We start from the raw sequence: 9,582 nt of genomic DNA, 5'->3' as shown, positions 1-9,582 counted from the left end.
GAAATGAAATATCACCTCAAAAGGATGTGGAAAAAGTAAATGAAGCAATGTGTGTGAAGATGCGTACACACAGGCACGCATGGTAGACACAGCTAACCGTCCACACAGCTCTGTGCTCTTCCTCCCATGGTGTGAAGTGGGCACAGGGAAGCAGTTGCCCGGGCAGAGACTGCAGCGTCCATGGCTCCTTGCCTCCAGGGATGCCATGATCTAGTGCTAACAGTGGCCTATACGCAGCAGTGATGTGTGTGGTCAAGGAGGTTGGGCATCCACATGTCTGTTTCACCCTCTCCTCTCCCACCTGGACGCTGAGCAACGGACAGGGAGGGTGGTGCCGTGAGGTGGGAGACGCCTGTCTCCTTACATCCCTCTGTGAGGAAAACCCGCCTGCCCACTGGGTACTCCACTTGGGATGAGGTCTTGGGGAGAAAACGTTCTGTTTGGTTGAAATGTATTTGTTACGGCAGCTAGTGTTACCTTCACTAGTACAAAAATTTAAATAGGCACTCAACAAATTTTTGACAAAGAAATAAGACATCTTTGTCTTTCATTTGTACCTTTGGATTTTTAAAATGAAAGCCTGTTGAAACTGAGAAAAGGCCAAATACGGAAATCTGAAAAGTGGAGGACGTGCGTGGATGGGGAGGCCGTTACTGACCCCATCGCACTGGAAATCTTGTTGAGTGTTCATGTGCCATTCCTTGTTCAGCCTGATGCAGGCCCTGCTCCCTTCACTGGCTCCTGAGGTCCTGGAGCACGTACCACATCAGTTCTGAGTTCTGTGCACTACTTGCCAGCCCTTGTCTCTACAGCGAGCCTACATTCTCCAGGACGCAGACAGACAATAAACCGAACAAATAAGTAAAGCACAACATGTATTGAATGGTGATAATTGCCATTAAAATTAAAAAGCAAGAAAGGCATGTGAGCTCAGGAGGAGTGTTCAGTTTTAAATAAGATGGTCCAGGAATGTGTCACAGAGAAGGTGGCATCGGAGCAAAGGCTTGAGTACAGCAAGGGAGCAAGCCATGACTTCCAGACACACAGAAGAGCAGCACTTCAGAGGCCCTGAGATGGGAGCATGCCGGGGGTGTGCAAGGAACAAGGAGGCCAGTGTGGTGGGGCCGGGTGGGCAAGGGGAAGAGTCAGAGAGGCAGAGGGCGGGACTGGATTGCATGGGGGCCTGGGGACCGAATGAAGAGCTTGTGGGATCCCACAGAGTTCAAGACCAGAGATAATTGTCTGCTGCTGTTGACGTCACCTGTGAATACCAGCACGAAGACCCCAAAGGCACACAGGTCTGGTTTCACCTTAGCCGACGTCAGTTCAAGAACTAGACAGCAATCCCACAGCAGGAACCAGCAAGAACTCGATGGTGAATGGGACCTGAGATGCCCTGTGCCCCACCCCTGCCACCATGAAGTCACATCAGTGCCCGCGGACACCAAGATGACACGTTCTGTAGGAGCAAGGGAGAGGGAGGGAGTTTGAGAGACGGAGCGTCTACCAGACAGAGATGTTTAATCTGGAGGAGATTGAGTTTACAAGGAGAAGGAAATAAAGACACTGTATTTTCTTTGTACATCTTAGTTCTACTGGACTAGCTTACTGGTGCCCACTGGTCCCTCAGGCTCTGCTCACTTTTCTTCAATCTCTTTTCTTTCTGTTCCTCAGACTTGGTAATCTCCACTGTCCTATCTGCAAGTTTGCTGATTCTGTATTCTGCCTGTTCACATCTGCCTCTGAATCCTTCTACTGAATTTTTCATTTTAGTTGTTTTACTATTCAGCTCCAGAATTTCTGTTTGGTTTCTTTTTCGGTTTTCTCTCTTCATCCATATTCTTTTCTTCATACATTGTCTTCCTGACTTTTCCCCACCTTCTTTTAGGTCTGTAAGCATACTTAAAACAGTTGTTTTAAAGTCTTTGCCTAATACATCTGCCTTAAGGTCTTTTTCAGGGGCAGTTTCTGTTGATTAATTTTTTTCCTTCAAATGGTCCATACTTTCCTCCTGTTTCTTGGCCTTGTGATTTTTTGTTGCACACTGGACATTTGAATCTAATAATGTGGTAAGTCTGGAAATCAGACTCTCCCCGTCCCCAGGGCTTGCCATTTTTGCTATTGTTTTTATTTTTTTGACTGTTGTAGGATGTCTCTGTGCCAATGGCCAGCCTCTGGTGTCTTCTCAGGTCTTTTCTGAGCCTTTCCTGGACATGCATGGTCACTTTCTAACTTTCCCTGTACATGCGACTGTTTTTTCAATGTCCTAGTCTTTAACGTCCGGCTCCCAAAAGGGGAAAAAGAGGAAAATGAACAGAGCAAAAAAGGGTGTTAGCCCTTTAAATCCCCTGGAAGTCACTTCGGCAGGAAGGAGAGAAGCCGACGACGATGGGAGAGGTGCAACAACGTCTGACCTCCGTGATGAGGAGCAGCAGCCTCCAAGCACAGATTCCTAAAATTCAGAGGAGAGGGCCCTTCTTGCCCACCCTGGCTCTCAAGCTGGGTGTAAGCTGCACCGGCCTGGGAGCCGGGGATGGGGAGCTACCTGCCTGGGGCTGAGGGTGGGGGTGGGTAGCTGCTACTGTGCTAAGAGCTGAAACCGACCAAAATTGACTTCAATTTACATCCGAGCCTTCTCTTGGCAGTTGCAATTCTTCAATAACTCCAGAGTTCCAAAATATTAGGTCAGAGACTCCACCAGTGTGACTGCTGTCTGGATGGGGAGACAGAATCCTGGTGCTCCCTGCTCTGCCGTCTGCCCGGAGGCCTCTATCTGTGGAAGGGGCCTTTATGTGTTGAATGATGTGTTGAATCTTATGTGTTGTATGAGTCAAGTTTCTCTAGAGAAGCAGAACCAATAGGATGCGTATACAAGGAGACAGACTCATTGTAAGGAATTGGCTCACACAACTATGGAGGCTGGCGAGGTTCAAGATCTTCAGGGCACAATGCTGCAGACCCAGGAGGGCCAGTGGGTGGTGTAGGTCCAACCTGAAGGCCAACAGGCTCAAGACGCAGGAAAAGCCAATGCTTCAGTTCAAGTTCAAGGGCAGGAGAAAGCCAACGTCCCAGCTCAAAGGCTGTCAGGCGGGAAGAATGCTGTCTTACTCAGTGGAGAGTCAGCCCTTCTGTTCCAGTCAGGCCTTCAAATGATTGGATGAAGCCCACCTGCATTAGGGAGGGCGGTCTGCTTTCCTCAGTCTACCAATTTAAACATTAATCTCATCCAAAAACTCCCTCATGGGAACACCGAATAATGTTTGACCAAGTATCTGGGCATCCCATGGCGCAGTCGAGTTGACACATAAAATTGCCATCACACTTCTGATACCGAAATTACATCTGGAAATAGCTGGATGTCATGCTCCCTTTAGGGAAGATTGGTGAAAACCCACTGGCGGCATCTTCTCGGTGTGTTGCTCAAATATCTGTTGCGTCTGTCAAGCGCACTATCATCCCAGCCCTGGACAAAAAGGCACTTTATGATTTTGCTGCTGCCGCTGCCGCTGCCGCTGCTGCTGCTGAAGTGCAAGTCACTGAAATGCTCGATGGTTATATTTATGGAGCGAGACATTCCCTTCAATACTGTTTTATTGGCAAGACGGAAAGGTCTGCAAACATTTTTGGGTGACGTACAAGTTGGTCAGGGTCTAGAGTTACTCCGTGCTCAGAGGGCAGGGGCACCTCACACTGACGTGGAGCATTCATGCTGTACAGAGAGCTTGGGGGAGTTTCAGAATATCTGGAAAAGAGACTTTGCATCAGGAAGTTCATGCTGGATGGTGAGTGTACCTCAGTTTCCCCAGGGAACAGTGCAGTAGACAAGGCCGATTCAGAGGCAGCCTTGACATTCGGGGTAGCTGCTGCGGAGTGTGGGGCAGAAAATGGACAGAGCGACAGCATCTCGTGTCCCTACCACCTTATTAAGGTGCGGGCACTTCCTTCAGGGCCAGACCAGGGAGCAGACTGGACCTGAGACGGGAGCTGTGAATGGAAACATTCATCACATTTGCTTACCTGGAGCGCAGAGCACCTGGGGACGTGTCCTGGGCCACTCTGGTCGGTAAATAAGGGCCAGGAGGTTGTGACATCAGTCCTTTGGCAGTTACTGCCCCTCCCTTTTCTCCTTGGCCGGGTCGTAGACTCGTATCTCGCAGCTGGAAGTGCGTTTCGAGACGGGCAGCTCCTCTGTCCAGTTCAGAGGGTGGGGTCTCCTTAGGTCTGGCTGGGCCACGCGTCTCATCGCGTCAGGGCCGCTTTCAAACGCTGCTGTGCACATCCTCGGAATGTGTCTAACTGACGCTTTGAGTGGAGGAGGCCTCGTTCCTCCATCACACACATGCCGTTGGTAGAAGTGGTTTTATTCTTTCTTCCTCAGCAGCGGTTTTCATTTGACAAACATTTGTCGGTGTTTCGGTGTTGTGGCAGGTGTTGGAGATAAAGGGCGATTACAGCAGGCGAGGACGGTCCTGATGCAGCTGACAGCTTAGCTATTTTCTTAGTAATTTTCACAGTAATTTAATTATCATTTAGGTCTTTTACTTTATGTAATTTATCAGCATAAGGAGAAAAATAACAAAAGAAATGAAATTAAAAACTCGCCCTCTGCTACCCTATTTTGACTTCTTCTATTTAAAAGATTCATTTTGCGTTGTTGCCCCTGTGCCCGTCTTTTTACCCTAGTTTCAGTCGTGGTGCACGTTTTGCTTCGACTTTTCGTGTGTGAATGATCTTGGCAAACTTCCCCATGAATGCTGCACCACAAGCATTTTCCAGATCACTGTCTTAAAAATGATCCTTTCTTTAAATACAGATAGCTTGCCTTATAATTTAATTATTTTTTTATTTGGGGGCATGCAGTTGTATATAATTCAGTAATAAATAACATTGAAGGAGCTTCTTTTTTCTTCTCTTGAACTGTGTCTTTCAGAAACTAAAGAGTCGAGATTCTATAAATTGGAGTGGGGACATGCTTTTGTCTCGTGCTGAGCAAGACAAGAGACAGCTTGACACACTTCTGGGTCCTCAGTTTACCCTAGAGTCTCAGCTGACTAGAAAAGCCAGAACCACAAAACGAACCAAGCGTTTCTCACCTGATGCGTGATACAAAGATGTTTTCCTCTCATTTTTATTAAAAATAGAAAAAGAAAATAGAGATATTGGAAATATTTCTACGTATACACGTTCTTAAGATTACGTATACAAGAAAAAAGAAACACTGAAACCATTGCGTTTTAAAATATATTTTTCCAAGTTTAAATTATTCTTAAGTTGTCACATTTTTAGGTTGGCCTACTGAATTCTAAAATGTGGCATCATCACCAAAATGACCACATTTCTTGTAATATAGAAAGAATTCTTTTTGCCCAATCTTGTGAGATCCGTCGTTGCTTAGCATGCCTTCTCTTGCCAACAGTGGGCTGCTGCTTTCTCGTAGAAAGAGGCCTGGACTGACTGGAGGAAGGCTGGGCGTTGGCCTCTCACTTGGTTTGATTCTCTGAGGGGTCACGGCTGGGGAGGTGGGGGTTGATATTCCTCCCGGAGCCCGCCCAGGCCCTCAGGGGATGTCTCCAGGGGAGGACAAGTAGGAAGGCACTTGTGAAGAGCAGGATGCAGCAAGGCAGTGCCGCGGAGTCTCGCTTGCTCCCTCTGGACTTCAATTATCCGGGGGTCCCGCGGACTCTGAATTACCACCAGCTGCTGCCTTGCTCGCTTTCTCATCTGCACAGCCGCCGGCAGCTGTTCCTCTTTCTTTACAGTTGTCAGCAGTGGCTCATTTTGCCCCAAACACATGGACACCTGCAACAATGGGAATTTTATTTTTCAGTCGTGGGGAAATACTGGGCAGCTTTGGAAGGCTGAATGGAGGAAGGGGAGGGGAATGAGAGGAGGTTAGCTGCAGGTGCAGCCTGTGTCGGCGAGCTGGAAGGTGGGCGGGTCCTGCTAGTCGTTTTCTGGGGGCTGCACAATCAGTGACCACAGACGCCCACACTTCGTCCTTATGGTGCATTCACTTTGGAAATCAGAGCATCGTCACAACAAACACACCGCAGGACGCTGAGCACCGCGGAAGAAGTGACTGTGCTGTAAGGGCTTGGTGTTCATTCGCTTATGTAAGAAATACGTATGGACACTTGCTGCCTGACTGGCACTATTCTAGACACACAGTAGGTGCTAAATAAATGAGAATACACTCATGAATATATATGTATACACACACACACTTGTCAGTCGTCTCTGTTGCTAACAAAAGCTAACCTCTTGAACAAATTTCCTCTGTTGAATTCAGCCTCCCGCATCGTTGGGGTTGGGAAGTTTTGGGTTATCTCCTTGATCAAGAAGCATCCCTGGTTCTCATGTCTCTGCAGAGGCCAGGGAGAGGATGGTGGAAATGCGGGGAAGGGAATAAACACTTACTGAGTGTTGGCTGCATCCCCGAACTGTGCCGTGGTCTTCAGGTGGGTTATCTCGTTTCATCTTCATCAGAAACTGAGGAGGCCGCCGTTCCTGTCTCCTCTAGCTGGTGAGCACACTGACCCTGGGAGCGTGGAGCTGCTCACTGAGGCCACAGGCAGGGAGGCGCAGAGCCAGGAGCGGACGCGGATGCCCCCTCCAGCACAAGCACTTCACCGCACCCACTTCCTCAGATGCGTTTTCTTCCTGCCATTCAGAGAATATTAGTATCAGCGTTAGAGAATACTAATAGTGACAACTGGGTTTAATACTTGATTATCGAAGTCAACCTATAACTGGTCCAAAGGCTTCATCTTCAATTGGAAATGGACCCCAAATTCATTTACCCTTTTAAGGCATTGTCATCGAGGATGAGATAAGAGACGGGGCACTGAGAGCTCCAGCTGAAGTCATCACACAAAAATCTCTACCCCCAAGGCTGTTCTCTATTAACACTGGGTTTGAAAGAGTATTTGACCAAAGATGGGAGAATTGATGCCCTCATTTCACACCCTAACTCCATCCATTAGTGTCCAAGCCATGGAGCCTCTACCCTCTGGGATACTGAGTGAGAAGGACGCTTCCTATGGTCTAGGGAGCCATTCGGAAAACGCCCCTTATTCTTGTAAAAATTTCCCAAACTTTCTGTGGCTGGCCGAGAGTCAGCCTCAGTTAGGAGCTTGCCAAATCGAGCATCAGCAGCTCGTTTGGCTTAGAAGAAGGAGAAATGAGAAACAACCAGCGTTTGTGTGCTTGAGATTATGAGCTGTTCTCTCACAAAGAGACTGAACGCTCTGGCTCGTTTCACGGTAAACACGGCGTCGGATGCTGGGGTTGGCAGCTGGCTGTGCATGTGGAGGGCGAGTGTGAACACACGTGGAGGCACAGAGCTCACATATGTTTGCTTGAAACGACACTGTCAAATCATTTTATGTGTTCTCCGGGCTCCATTGTTTATAAAATCTTCTTAGAAGCTTAAAAATACAATTTCTTTCCCTACTGATTTTTGTTCTTTTAAAAAAAAAACAAATATTTTGAATGAAACTCAAATACATGGGACTGGTTCTACTTAATAACAGATCCTGCTTCAATGTGTCCAGCCACACGTTGTCCAGTCAGAGACAGAGCACAAAGAAGGGGGAGCTCCTGGAAGGGAAGTGTGGTGTCTCTGCCCCCCGAGGAGAGGCTCCAGAATGGAGGCGTACTCACGAGACTACCTCCTGGTGTTAGACGTCACATACAGGTGAGGGTGTCTATGATAAATCCTCTTTTTCTGTTTTCTAAAGTATTTTAGCAAAATTCTTCTTGCTTCCTCACTAAGCAAAAATCCTTTTAAAATATTCTTGCTTTGGGAAAAAGCTGTGAACAATTCAATCAAAATGGCAAAAGACTTGAAAAGCTCAAAATCACAACCAGCTGGGAAAACAAAAAGTAGAATAATGATGAGCTATGGCTTTGCATCCGTCAGGCTGGCAAAAAGCGAAAACACACGTTGCTCACGGAGATGTGAGGAGAGGGGCAGCGCCACACATCGCCGGTGGAGACGGGGATTTTAAACAGATTTTCAGAATTAAACTTGGCAACGTTTATTAACATTAAAAATATATTCTTAACCTTCAATCCAGCATTCTGCTCCTGGGAGTCTAACATATAGGAACAGAAGCCCTGGTATGTAGGATAGAGACATAGAAATTCCAGAGCAGCTTTCATTATTGTGACAAAACAGAAACATTGAAACCAAGTGAATACCCTTCAGTAAGGAACTATTGTTGTATAAATTAAGGTACGTCTATACCATGGAGTGTGGTGTGGCCTCCCAAAAGAGTGAATTGGACCAAAACCAGTTGTTTAGAAGAATTCCCATCAGACATTCTTGGAGGATACAAGATGTATAGAACAGTAATTATATGAGCCCATTTTATAAATCATTGACCAAAAATCTACGTATATTTTTTCTCTATAATTTGTACACATACACACAACATTTGTATAAGGTTGTGTGATGATACAAATGTGTGTGAATGGAGCTGTACTGGCTTGTTCAGGTGGATTATCTGTAAGGGGGTGGGAGGAATTGTGGTGGTCGGGGAGGAAGATAAAACAGGAAAAGACTAACATAAGAAAAATCTGGTATGAAAGATATGGTCACATTTACATAAAATTATACATGAAGATACATACAAAGGGATTTTCAAAATAATAAGAGATCGTTAAAATAAAATATTCTCCTCTTCTAGTTTTTAAGATCTCCACAGACTGGGATACACGAGGATGCGAAGGTTTTGGAATAAGTCAGTAACGATGAGGAAAAACTGAGCGTGAGGGTTGGCTGAAGACTTTCACGAATCTAAGGTTTCCAGTGTAAGATCAGGACGGGCAGGTTGTGTTCAGTCACTTCAGGGTGCTGGTGCCACCAAGCGGTGTCTGGAGCAATTGTTGGTGGCATTTTCTCACCCAGCCGGTGAGAGAACCTCTTGGCTCACCTATGCCTGGCACAGGAGCGAGCGGCCTGCGGAGGGCTCCAGTTCCCCTGGGTGAACTCACGCCTGGACCCTGGCACCCACATGGACAGGAAGGATGAGAGTGGACGGGGAGCAAACAGATTCCACTCTGGAATCTGAGCTGCCTTGGTTTCTCCTACTGGCAGGTGGCCCCCAGGCCTGACCTCACCGTCCGGTCACTTGAGATGTGTTCAGTGTTCTCCAGCTACTTGGACTAGCTTCACAGCCTGTCCAACTTCTTCAACGGCCTGATATCGTATATAGATTTTCTCTTTTTATTGCCACCCTCCTTGCTTGGCCTCTCATTATTTCTTTCCTAGCCGTAAGCGAATCTTCATGGGCTTTCCTATCCTCGGTCCCTCTCTGCTCCAATCCAGCCATAACCCACTTCTACACTAAGCTTCTGGAGGTGCTGGTCATTTAACACTCCCCAAGGCCTTCAGTTGTTTCCTCTGTCCACAGCAGACCCTGACCTCAGAGCAGAGTGACCGTATGTCTCAATTTGCCAGGGACCGTCCCAGGTTACTTCGGTTGTCCTGATGTAATTATTGTGACTTTGTTCACTCTCAGAGGGCTCCGGTCTGGATGACACGTCATATAGATGCCCTACCTCGTAACCATTGGTTCT

The 9,582-nt window shown here is 47.1% G+C and overlaps 1 long non-coding RNA gene across 1 annotated transcript; it reads right to left on the bottom strand.

Moving 5' to 3' along the window:
• Positions 1 to 2,124: 2,124 nt before the first annotated feature.
• On the bottom strand, positions 2,125 to 6,740 carry LOC139083433 (uncharacterized). Its single transcript, XR_011540149.1, has 2 exons — positions 6,418 to 6,740; positions 2,125 to 5,799 (listed from the first exon to the last, which is right to left on the bottom strand). It is a non-coding gene; the product is annotated as an uncharacterized lncRNA (long non-coding RNA).
• Positions 6,741 to 9,582: the final 2,842 nt, after the last annotated feature.

This window comes from Equus przewalskii, chromosome 5, assembly GCF_037783145.1.
Source record: "Equus przewalskii isolate Varuska chromosome 5, EquPr2, whole genome shotgun sequence".
In the NCBI taxonomy this organism is placed as follows: Eukaryota; Metazoa; Chordata; class Mammalia; order Perissodactyla; family Equidae; genus Equus; species Equus przewalskii.
Note: the sequence above shows the minus strand (reverse complement) of the source record. Positions and strands in the feature narration are given on the sequence as shown.